The sequence below is a fragment of the Psammomys obesus genome, unplaced genomic scaffold, assembly GCF_907164565.1.
Source record: "Psammomys obesus unplaced genomic scaffold, mPsaObe1.curated_primary_1811, whole genome shotgun sequence".
NCBI classification, from domain to species: Eukaryota; Metazoa; Chordata; class Mammalia; order Rodentia; family Muridae; genus Psammomys; species Psammomys obesus.
Window position 1 is genome coordinate 22,678,806 of NW_026585504.1, and position 12,818 is coordinate 22,691,623.

General features: G+C 41.0%; 1 protein-coding gene across 1 annotated transcript in view; it reads right to left on the reverse strand.

Moving 5' to 3' along the window:
- Positions 1-12,818, reverse strand: part of Aven (apoptosis and caspase activation inhibitor) — a 142,380-nt gene that overhangs the window by 33,655 nt on the left and 95,907 nt on the right. The gene's annotated exons all lie outside the window — the stretch shown is intronic.

Consider the following 12,818-nt stretch of genomic DNA (forward strand, 5'->3'; position numbering starts at 1 on the left):
AAGTGGCTTTCTTTCTCCTCTATGAGCCAAATTAAGTCCTTATATCCCCCACCAATTTGTAAAAATGCAGATTACAGGCTAGTGACCTTTAAGAAGCAATGTTTCTTTAAAAAGCACTATCTAGTATAAAAGCCACTACACTAATACTCCAGATTTCCTCTCCCTTTAAGTTCCCAGAGTTGGTCCTGACAGCTGGCCTTTGGAAGCAGCCTAGAAACACTGCAGAGGCAGAAATGGCAGAAGGAACAGCCTCTGCTTCCATGTCAGGTCAGCATTGCAGGGAAAAGCCCTCTAAACTGGTACCTGACACATCAGCAAAGAACTGGAGCCAGGTGTGCACACCCTAGAAACACATGGTGTGCCAGGCAGCCTGGATGCCAATAAGGAGAGGTCTCCAAATCCTTGACCACATTTCTTTTTATTCAGAATTTATTGGAGGAGGCTGTGGAGCATCAAGCAAGTCTCCACCCCTCACAGACCTAGCCTCCCCAGATGGAGAGGCTGCCTCCTGGCAGCCGACTCCTACAGATGGGAGGAAGACCTTCACAGACCTAGCCTCCCCAGATGGAATCTGGAGTGTCCTCCAGTTCCCAGATACAGAGTGGTATACCAGAAATCAGACTAGTTCCGAGCTTGACCTCTGAGCCCAGTCTGATGAGGGTTGGGGAAGGGGCATGCTGTTTCCCAGCCAAACGCACCAAAAATGTAAGACCTGGAGTCTCACTGCTCAGGATCACGCCCTTCCCAGGAACTCTCCAGACCACAGCTCGATGCAAAAGCAAGAGGTTTTATTGCTATCGCGATAGGGTCGCCCCTCTAATAGCGGGAGACGACCCCGAACATGCAAAGCACAGGGTTTTTATACCTGAAAATCAGATCACTTTTGCTCTATAGTTTACAGCTGGTTGTTTCTCAGAACAGTTCACCCCACCCTTCAAGAGCTCTCTGTACCTGGCTTCAATTCAAAGAATCACAGTTGTTTTTTCTCATTCCCAGGTGGTCCCTCACAACAAAAGACAAACTAAAGGCTGGAAACATGAAACATGACGGACTTCTGCTACACAATTCCTATGGAATTCTGAAGCTGCTTCAGAGAATGGTGGCAGTGTTCTGTGCATGTCAAACACTCGCCACAGCATGGAGCGCTCAGGGGCCCAGCTATCATTCCTCTAAGCATGTTCCTAATCACCAGTTTTTAGCTTAGCTTATAAGCACTCATGCTTAAGTTTGCTAGTTCTGGCAAACTTTTGTTCCTACTACATAAAGAGATGAAGTAAACAGGTAATAGGCTGATCAGAGAGAAAAGGAAAATTTATGGGGGGGGGTAAAAACAATCACAAAATATAAGCACTCACAGGTGAACAAACCACTTGTGTATCCACACCTATGAAGTGATGGCACACTGCTGACAAATTCACAGTAACAAGAAATACTTCTGTCTTTTCTTCCCTGGTAACATTTACTTTAAGGAGCAACACGTGGCAGCAAAGGTAGGGCTTCCGCCTATGGACACTGCTACTGCACCATTCCTCGGCATCAGCAATTAGTTCACCATTACAAAGAAAAGACTGTCAGTTAGATGCTACAGGTGTCATCCCATCCACCCTACCAGCAATATTCAATCGGTGAATCATCGTGATTTCTTCTTAGGCGGAGAAGTCTAAAACGGGGGTCAGTTCATAAAGCTAAGGTGCATATTCGAGAGTGAGCTACTGCAGAACCCAAGGTGAACAGCCACACTTGGAGAAAAACAGCAAGCATTTTGTTTTTAGCTACCTTCTGGTTGATTTCTGGATTCTGGCTATGGGGTACCCTATCTGGGACAAAGAGAGACAGACACAAGCACAAAAAAATCTTTCGTCTGGGGCACGGGGAGGCGTTCCACAGCCCACAGGTTATTTCAACAGTATTTCAAAGCCTAGAAACCATCTGGGGTGTATTCCATAAAGTTGAGAGCCAAAGGTGAGTCTTTGGATATACCCAACATGGATTTGGCAGAGCCAGGAAGACTCAGAATGGCCCTGCCTTTGATGGGGCTCCAAGCATCTTGGTTGTACAAGAAGGACTGATGGACCTCCGAAGCAGATAAGTCCAATTACTAAATGCCATTGTCTTGTCTTGTCTTCTGTATCAGATCTATCTTTGTGTGTTCTGAGTTGGGCTGTAAGGCACAGCCACACACAGGGATACAGATGCCACCTAGCCCCACCTCCTACCTGAGTCTAACTGGTAGCAAAGTTGAGCTGTAGAATTTGTGATGGAGCCAACAGCTTCACTGTGCAGCTGCAACTCCAACTCCAAAATGTAGATGAATCTGTGACTTCTAAGCCTGCAAGCTTTGCTGTCATTTTTGTTTGTATGAACGAATATGGCCACTACATGTTTGTTTATGGCTGGTCTTGAATTCATCAATAAATGCTGCTCCTTTCTCCTGCTGCCTAGGCTCAGAATTTCAGAATTTACCTCTGGGCTTTCTGGTCACCAGATCTAGTATAATAGGGATTCAAATGATTTTTTGGGTATAGATAATATTAATGTTGTCTTATGATGTTATACATTATTGCTGGCTTGGGTCATGGCTTACCCCTTTTCAGACCCAGGCATGCCTTTAAAGACCAGGTCAAAAACTAAAAAAATTATTGACTTATAAATTATTGAATATGGTTAAAAATCTATAATATCTGTTAACAAAAAGTTAACTTAAAACTCATAACTCAGGTTTGATAATTAAAAATCTATGCTTAGATAATTGTAAACCATATGGCATGATTCCCTTCTAGTATACAAACAATACATTGCTTGTCACTATCTTAGCTACTGAATAAAGCCATGGAGTCATGGCTTCACCGCCATCTTGACTAAGGGCAGCCACAAGACTGGTGGCCATCTCTGTTATGGGTTGAAGAAGGCCAAAAAAGGGGGTTAGGGGTGAAACATGGTTTCACCACCAGTCTGACCAAGCACAACCACATGTAATTTCTGTCCTGTCTTAAAAACCAGGTTTATAAAAGCATTTAAAACAATGCTTGATTAATGATATATGAAAACTGCACCTTCATGTATTCATATTCAACGTACCTTGATGACAGCCAAACTTTGTAACATAAAACTGATTATAGAGACATTAAATTGTTTACATTGTTAAAGTTTGCTTTCACCTTCTAAAAATTATGGTTATGCTCTATTTCTTCACTCTTTAAAAAACCTTATTTTGATATTGCAAAAACACAACTGAGAGATTTTAAACTTCCTTTAAAAATGTTTAGAATTTTACAGCATTAAAAAAGTCAGAAACGTTCCCAGTTTCTTTATGGACTATGTTTATGGATTAAAAAGTTTTATTTTGGAGATCTCCAATTTAAAATTATTCTTTTAAACCTAAACCTAACAGGGATAAAACATAAAGTCCTAGTCTTACGAAAGCTACTAAATTATTATAAACTGTTAAAGATAATTAAGAGAAATAAATTAATAGTCACCTTATAAATGATCAAACCTTTATTATGTTTAGAACTGTATTTATAGTCATGCTAAATACTAAATACAGAGAAGGACTGTTTAATTCAGATAAGCTTGGTAGATACTGTCCCTCCAACCTGTCAGAGAGCTGCTGAATATGGCCTTTAAATGTTGAAGCTTACTATGACTGACAGACTCCCAGATCCTAGCAGTAACCCCTATGATCTCCAAGAAGATAATGGGCACAACAACAAAGAACTTCACCTGGATTCTAACCTCTGGGAAAGACTGCCCCAATGCCTTGCCCACTGCTATGGCCCAGGATAACACTGGAGAGTTTATCGCCCCATTTTGCCTAGACAAGCTGAGGTCAGTCTTTCCCATGTTCTTCCTCCACAGAAAAGCCTCTCATTTTCTGGGCCTGATGGCAAAAGACTGCCTCTGCCCCCAATGCCATGGAGATCGCAGGAGCTTGGGATGACTGTCTAAGTAATGGACTATGCACCAGTCTGTCACTTTAATTGATACATAGGCCATTTAGATTATAATTTATCCTTCTCAGGTCTCTGATCACATTGACAGCTAAGCTAACCTTAAGCCTTGTCAGCTAGAGAACAATAGGTAACTAGCTCTTTACCACAAAGTAATCAACCACTGTGTTAGTTCATTAATCAGTTCATTAATTAGTTAGAGCTACTCAGAATCTTATTAAAGGAAAGCAAACAGGTTTCCCTTACTCACAGGCTTCATGTTAAAGAATAAAAAGATTTTAGTAGCTTTCCACTAAAGAAACATGTTTTACAATGACTCCTCTCAATAATAACTATTCGTGTTTCATATCCTTGATAAACTATTGGATAAAAAATTTTATCCTAAAATATATAAAGGTTTGAGGATATAAAGCTTAAAATGTTTCAGATTTCTTTCTCCTTCTGTGCTGTTACTGCACTGAGATTTCAGAGATTTGATAAAGCACTGACTGCTTACTACTCAGCCACAAGTTCAGGATTTTAACTTTTCTCTGGCTGTCTTCCAGATATAGACTTAGAGATGCCTTTCACCATGCTAAAACACCTTTATCCAATCTATATACCTAGCTCTCTGGACCAAAAAAAATTCCATGCCTTTTAACCTAAAACTATAATTTTTGCTAAGACTCAAAGAAGTGAGTCTACTCCTGCTGTTTTAAAGATAGCTATTAGCTATTTTTCTAAAATCAGGATTTTAAAATAATGGCAATACTAACACATCTCCTTTTGTACACTGAAAACTCACATAAGTTTCAAGGACTCAAAGATGCAGAAGTCGTTAAGACTTGCATCCACCGATCACAGGTCAAACAGACCCCTCCCTGATAAATACACCTGCCTGTTCCTGAAAATGGATTTTGCCAGGTCTTGGGATTCCTCTCCTTCCCCAATTACTAAAAAAATTTAATTCTATAACTAGTCTATATTTGTCTCAGTATATTTTCAGTTGGCTGAACTCTATCCAGGATCACCTAAGGACTGCAAACTGCTGAACTCTGGACTTGCTGAAAGCTGATATAAACCAGTCCAGCCAATATGATTGCTCCCTGTCAATCAGATGCTTCTGACAAATGCCCCACTACCCAGCCTTTGATTAGCCTTTCAGCCTTCCTGGGCCCTAATAACAAAGTCCTAATGTCAGCTGGAAGTAATTACAGAAGAGAACATATCATCCATTGTCCCACATAACAGGCTAAATGCTAGGTCAAAGGGAAACTCCCTGGCACAAGTGACAAATGGGTACCTAAAATGCCAAATGACATACCAAAAATGGGTCCAGATTTGTCAACTGATAGATTTATTAATTAAAATAGTTCAATAATATATGGCTTTAAAGAAATTATTATTTCCACACAAACCATTCACAATTGTAATCTGGCTGTACTCAAAACATTAAAAAAGGGGACCTGAGATAAAATAAATGACTGATGCCCCACCCATTTCCAGGTTCCTTCTAGGTAGCAACTTTGACAGTTATCAGATCCAAACAAATAAGCAAGTACCCTTCATAGGGTCAAAGAGTCAACTCAAGATCTAACTCCAGGGGGTACTATAATAACAAAAATTAACCTGTAAGCCCCACCTGCTCAGGAACCAGGTAACTTCCTGGAATTCTGGGAATTCTAGTCCTTGAAAAATAACAAAGCCTCATGTGGCCTATTGGTTTGTCCTCATAATCCTCTGCAACATGAGGCTCAATGTCATTCTCAGATGGAAAATTTGAGAAATGGTCCTGGGCAAAGTTCATTTATTTATCAGTATTTAATACTTAACAAAGCTTGCTTTAAATTTGGCCCAAAATGGTGGAGTTTTTTTTTCTGGCAAATCACAGGATTAATACATGCAGGGGTCTCTTCTACATGTATATGTGAGTTGAAATTCTGTCCATTTCAAACACTCATCTGTTCTATTAATCTTGGCACTGGTGTGACTTACCTCTCACAGCTACAGAATAAATCAGTCATTAACACCCGGTGGCAATATGAACCTCAGGTGCATATATATATATATATATATATATATATATATATATATATATATATACACACGCACACACACACATACAGCAGATATAATATATTTACATTTATATTACATATTTACATATATACTTTAGCACTGGCAAAAAACAAAAAAAGTACAACAAAAAGACCTAGTTTTCATAGACCAAAAATTAAAGTCTACCTCTGATTAGAACTTTATCACTATTCCTTAGTAAAAATTAACCCATGCTTATAGAGTGGTAGCACTGTTTTGAGATTATCTTGTGAAAAACATGACAGAGAAAAATCCAGAAGCCCAGCATACAGAGGTACTGGCTGAGACACAGTAGCTACACCTCCACTTGGAGACTGAAAGACTCTCCAAGATGGCGGCAACCAGGGCAGCACCGGTTCTGAAGGGCAGAAGATACGAAGCTCCAAAATTGGTGAATGGATAGGTGGCTGAAGCCAGAGCATTGACTTGGAGGCTTCCCGGGCTGGAGGGGACAATCTGTGAGCTGGGACAGAATGGATCCAGGTCCCCCTTAGTCGACTCCAAGGTCTGAGAGTGGTGAACTATCTACCTCCTGCACTTTCAGCTGCGCAATCGGCTGTGGCAGCGGAGAGGAGTGCATAACCCCAGGTATGGGGCATCTCCTTGCTCATAATGGCCAAACAGGGGACCCAAATCTGAGAGTGGAAAACTGTGGGCTCTTTGAGATTACCGCATACGCCCTCTGAGCTGTGCACACACGCCTGCTAGTGAGTGCTTCTGGGAGACAGTGCAACAGAGCCCCAGATCAGGGTCCCTATACACTAGCAGGGAGATAAACGATCCATCCCAGCCACACACCCCTGCTGTGGGCAAAATAGGGTTCCTGGTGACAGCATTCTCAACACTGAAACCCCTGTTCTGTGGTTCTTCCAGCGAGTCTAGGCAAACAATTCCTGGAGTCAAGATGGTGCAAGCCAGACAGATCTAAATGCTTGAAGCACAAAACCACCACAGACCTCTAAGCCACTGAGACATTCAGGGCACCTGCACACAGCAAAGAGCGCCTGCACTACAACCTGTGCTTGTGTTCCTCCTTACACTTCACTCTTTCAGGCAGGCATACCTCCACGCACACTCCTGCAACCCTCCTTTCTTAGCTGCATCTGAAACACCAACACCCACTCTCAAACCAGTGAACCTCTCTCATCTTCCTGAAAAATACTCCAGACTCGGCAGGAGACAGATGGAACCAGTCTGCAATACAGGGTTCAGGAACAAACAGCAAAGGCTACTGACCATCAGATGGCTACAGGCAGACGTAAGAAAATCCAACAAAAATCAGAACATCATGGCTTCACCAGCAACTCCCCAAATCAATGGATATTTTAATTCATCAGAAACACAGAAAAATGATTTTAAAGCTATGCTTATCCAGTTATTAGAGGCACATAAAGAGGAAATGAACAAAAATCTCAAAGAAATACAGACAAATATAGCCACACAAATAGAGGCACATAAAGAGAAAATGAATAAAAAAAAAAAGATGCCATCATAGAAAGACAGGAATCCACATTCAAACAGATGAAGGAAATAGTGCAAGACATGAAAACAGAATTAGAATCAATAAAGAAAACACAAACACAGAAAACCCTGGAGCTGGAGAACTTTGAGAAAAGATCAGGAACCACAAAGGTAAGCATCACCAACAGACAGAAAAGGGAAGAGATAATCTCAAGCACTGAAGATACAATTACATAAATTGATACATCTCTCAAAAAAAGTAAAATTGGAAAAGTCCCAAACACAAAACATCCAAGACATCAAGGATGCCATGAAAAGACAAAATCTAAGAATAATAGAAATAGACAAAAAACAAACAAAAACTCCTCCAAGCTCCAAAGTCCAGAAAATATTTTTTAAAAAAATCATAGAAGAAAATTTTCCCAACTTAAAAAAAGAGATGTCCTTAAATATATAAGAAGCTTACAGAACACCATATAGACTAGACCAGAAAAGAAATTCCTCCCATCACAATAGTCAAAACACTAAATCTACAGAACAAAGAAAAAATATTAAAAGCAGGAAAGTAAAAAGACCAAGTAACATACAAAGGTAGACCTATCAGAATCACACCAGACTTCTCAACAGAAACTATGAAAGCCAGAAGGGCCTGGGCAGATGTCATACAGACTCTAAGAGACCACAGATGCCAACCCAGACTACTATACCCAGCACAACTTTCAATCAACATATATGGAGAAAACAAAATATTCCATGACAAAACTAAACTTAAACAATATCTACACAGCAACCCAGCCCTACAGAACATGCTGGAAGGAAAACTCCAATCTAACAAAATCAAACAGCCAAGAAAACACAGGACATAGATAACCTCACAACAGCAACAACAAAACCAAGCACACACACTATCACCACCAAATCCACAATAAAAGGAATTAACATTCATTGGTCACTATTATCTATCAACATCAATGGACTTAACTCTCCAATAAAAAGACAGACTAACAAAATGTTTGTGGAAACAGGATCCAACATTCTGCTGCATCCAAGAAACACACCTTTGCAACGATGACAGACATTACCTCAGAGTAAAGGGATGGAAAAAAGGTTTTTTTCAAGCAAACGACTCAGAGAACAAGCTGGAGTAGCTATCCTAATATCTAATTAAATAGACTTTCAACCAAAATTAATCAAAAAAGATGAGGAGGGATCCTTCATCCTCATCAAAGGAAAAATCCACCATGAGGACATCACAATTCTGAAAATCTATGCCCCAAATATAAGAGCACCTTTATTTGTAAATGAAACATTATTATAGCTCAAATCACACAGCAATCCCAACACCTTAATAGTGGGAGACTTCAACACTCCATTCTCACCAAGGGATAGATCATCAAGACAGAAGCTAAATAGCGAAATAATGATACTTACAAAGGTCCTAAATCAAACAGACCTAATAGATGTCTACAGAACCTTTCACCCAAACTCAAAAGAGTATAACTTCTTCTCAGCACCCCATGGAACCTTTTCCAAAATTGACCGTATAGTCAGACACATAGCAAGCCTCACACATACAAGATGATTGAATAATCGATTGTATCCTATTGGACCACCATGACCTAAAACTAGACCTCAACAACAACAGAAATAACAAAAAGCCTACACATGCATGGAAACTAAACAACTTTCTACTCAATGAAAGCCCAATCAGGGAAGAAATAAAAAAAAGAAATTAGAGACTTCCTAAAATTCAATGAAAATGAAGGGACAACTTACTCAAATTTATGAGACACATAAAAGCAGTGCTAAGAGGAAAGTTCATAGCACTAAGTGCATCTAGAAAGAAGTGTGAGACATCTCATACAAGCAACTTAATGGCACACCTGAAACCCTTGGGCGGGGTTGGAGGAGAGAAGCAGATACACCCAAGAGGAGTAGAAATAATCAAAATCAGGGCTGAAATCAATAAATTAGAAACAAAACAATTCAAAGAATCAATGAAACCAAGAGCTGGTTCTTTGAGAAAATCAAGAAGATAGACAAATCCTTAGCCAAACTAACTACAAGGCAGAGAGAAACTATCCAAATCAGCAAAATCAGAAATGAAAACAGGGACATAGTATCAGACACTGAGGAAATTCAAAGAATCATTAGGTCTTACTTCAAATGGCTATCACCACAAAATTTGAAAATCCAAAGTAAATGGACAATTTTCTTGATAGATTCCATTTACCAAAGCTAAACCAAAATCAGGTAAATAGATTAAACAGTTCTATATCCCACCAAGGAAATAAAAGCAGTCATCAAAAGTCTCCCTGCCCAAAATAAAAAAAGTCCAGGGCCAGATGGGTTCAGCACAGAATTCTACCAGATCTTCAAAGACTGATGCCAATACTCTTCAAACTATTCCACAAATAGAAACAGAAGAAACATTACCAAACTCATTCTATAAAGCCACAGTCATCTTGATACCTAAACCACACAAAGACGCAACAGAAGGGCTGGAGAGATGGCTCAGAGGTTAAGAACACTGACTGTTCTTCCAAAGGTCCTGAGTTCAATTCCCAGCAACCACATGGTGGTTCACAACCATCTATAATGAGATCTGGTATGCAGACACACATGCAGGCAGAATGTGATATAATTAATAAATAAATCTTAAAAAAAAACAATTAAATGTGGATAGACCTTCTACATCACCTATGGTTGTCCTCTGGCCATATGCATATGTACACAGGCACACACACACACACACACACACACACACACACACACACATAAAGACCCAACAGAAAAGAGAACTTTAGAGATGCAAAAATACTCAATAAAATACTTGCAAACCAAATCCAAGAACACATCAAAGATATCATCCCCCATGACCAAGCAGGCTTCATCCCAGGCATGCAGGGGTGGGTCAATATACAGAAATCCATCGATGTAATCCACCATATAAACAAACAGAAGGGGAAAGAAAAAAAAAAAAAAGCAAACACATGACCATCTCCTTAGATGCTGACAAAGCATTTGATAAAATCCAACACCCATTCATGTTTAAAGTTTTGGAGAGATCAGGAAAACAAGGCATATACCTAAACACAGTAAAGGCAATATACAGCAAGCCTATAGCCAACATCAAACTAAATAGAGAGAAACTTAAATCAATCCCACTGAAATCAGGGACAAGGCAAGGCTGCCCACTGTCTCCATATCTCTTCAACATAGTACTTGATGTCCTAGCTAGAGCAATAAGACAACTAAAGGAGATCAAGGAGAAAGAAACCAGAAAGGAAGAAGTCAAAGTATCACTGTTCGAAGATGATATGATAGTGTACATGAGCGACCCCAAAATTTCTACCAGGGAACTCCTACAGTTGATAAACACCTTCAGGAAAGTGACTGAATACAGTAGCCCTCCTATAGATAAAAGACAAAAGGGCTGAGAAAGAAATTAGGGAAACAACACACTTCACAATAGCCACAAATAACATAAAGCACCCTGATGTGACTCTAACCAAGCAAGTGAAAGACCTGTATGGAAAAAAAAAATTAAGTCTCTGAAGAAATAAATTGAAGAAGATATCAGAAGATGTAAAGATTTCCCATGCTCATGGATCGGTAGGATTAACATAGCAAAAATGACCATCCTACCAAAAGCAATCTACAGATTCAATGCAATTACCATCAAAGTACCAACATAATTCTTTACAGAATTTGGAAGAACAATTCTCAATTTCATATGGAAAAACAAAAAACCCAGAATTGCTAAAACAGTCCTGTATAATAACAGATCTTCTGGAGGTATCACCGCCCCTGATCTCAGGCTGTACTATAGAGCAACAGCAATAAAAATGGCATGGTACTGGCATAGAAACAAAATCAATGTAACTGAATAGAAGATTCAGAAATAAACCCATACACTTAATGGATACTTGATTTTTGACAAAGAAGCCAAAACAATACAATGCGAAGAAAAAAAAAAAAGAATCTTATGAAAGAAGAGAGAGATAAATGAAAAAAAGAATGAAAAAGAGTCTTATGAAAAGGGGGAAGGGAGGGATAGAAGACCTGGAGGAGCTCCAAAAGAAGACCAACAGAGAAAAAAAATAAAACAAAACAAACAAACAAACAAACAAACAAAAAACCTGAGTGCTGGGAGCCCTGAAAAGAATAATATCCCAACCAAGGACAATGCATGGAGAGGACCTAAAACCCCGGCTCAGATGTAGCCCTTAGAGTCAATATCCAAGTGGTATCCTAGAAAGGGGAGCAGAGGCTTTCTCTGGCATGAACTCAGTGGCAGACTCTCTGATCCCCTCCCCTTGGGGTGTGCAGCCTTTCCAGGCCACAGAGGAAGACAATGCAGCCAGTCCTGATGAGACCTGATAGGCTAGGGTCAGATGGAAGCGGAGGAGGACCTCCCCTATCAGAGGACTATGGGAGGGACATAGGGAAAGAAAAGGGGGGAGGGGAGATTGGGAAGAGACAAGGGAGGGGGCCACAGCCAGGACACAAATTGAATAAACTGTATTAAATGATAATAATAATAACAAGGGAGGGGCCAAGATGGCAGCACCGGGAGAACACCATGTCTGAGAAGCGGAACAACACACTCCGTGCAGCGACCAGGAGACTGAACTCTGGGCCCTAAAACAACAGTGATCGACCTTGTTTCCCAGGTGAGGGGAGGCTCCCACGGCGTGGGAAGCGGTCGGGTCCACTCTCGGCTGCCCAGCCAGAACACAGAAGAGAACCCGGCAACGCGAGTTTTGGGTCTCCAGGCTGGTGCCGCAAGCCTGCTTATCACTATCAATTTCCCAGGCTGATTGGTGGGCACAAGGGGGCCTAAGGCTGCGAGTCCCAGTCGCAAAAAAAACCACGGGGAAGGAAAGTTGCCAGACTGGTCACGGGTCACCTAGTCTTTCCCTGGAAGGTCTCTCCGACCACGGGTACCTGCCGCCATCACAACTGAGCTCCTGCCGCGGGCGGATTGCAGCTGCGCGCCCAGCTCAAAATCCCTACTCCCTCTTCGGAGGAGGCAGGAAGCAGCCAGCAGAATCTGCCACAGACCACATTGTCTGTACCCCAACCCGAGATCGGGGCTGAGAAAACCCAATCCTTTCGGGCACTCCCCCAAACGCCGCCATCACCCTGCCGCAGCGGAGCAGAAGGATAAAGAGGCGCACAGCAGCTTCACAGTGCCGGAACTCCAGTGCTGCCGGCCGCTCCTAGCAAACAAACTACAACTCGGGATCTGGGACTGTGGTCATCCTACACGTCCTGAGATTCTCCTGGGTCCAGCGCAATAAGATCTAGCAGCAAGTTCTATCACCG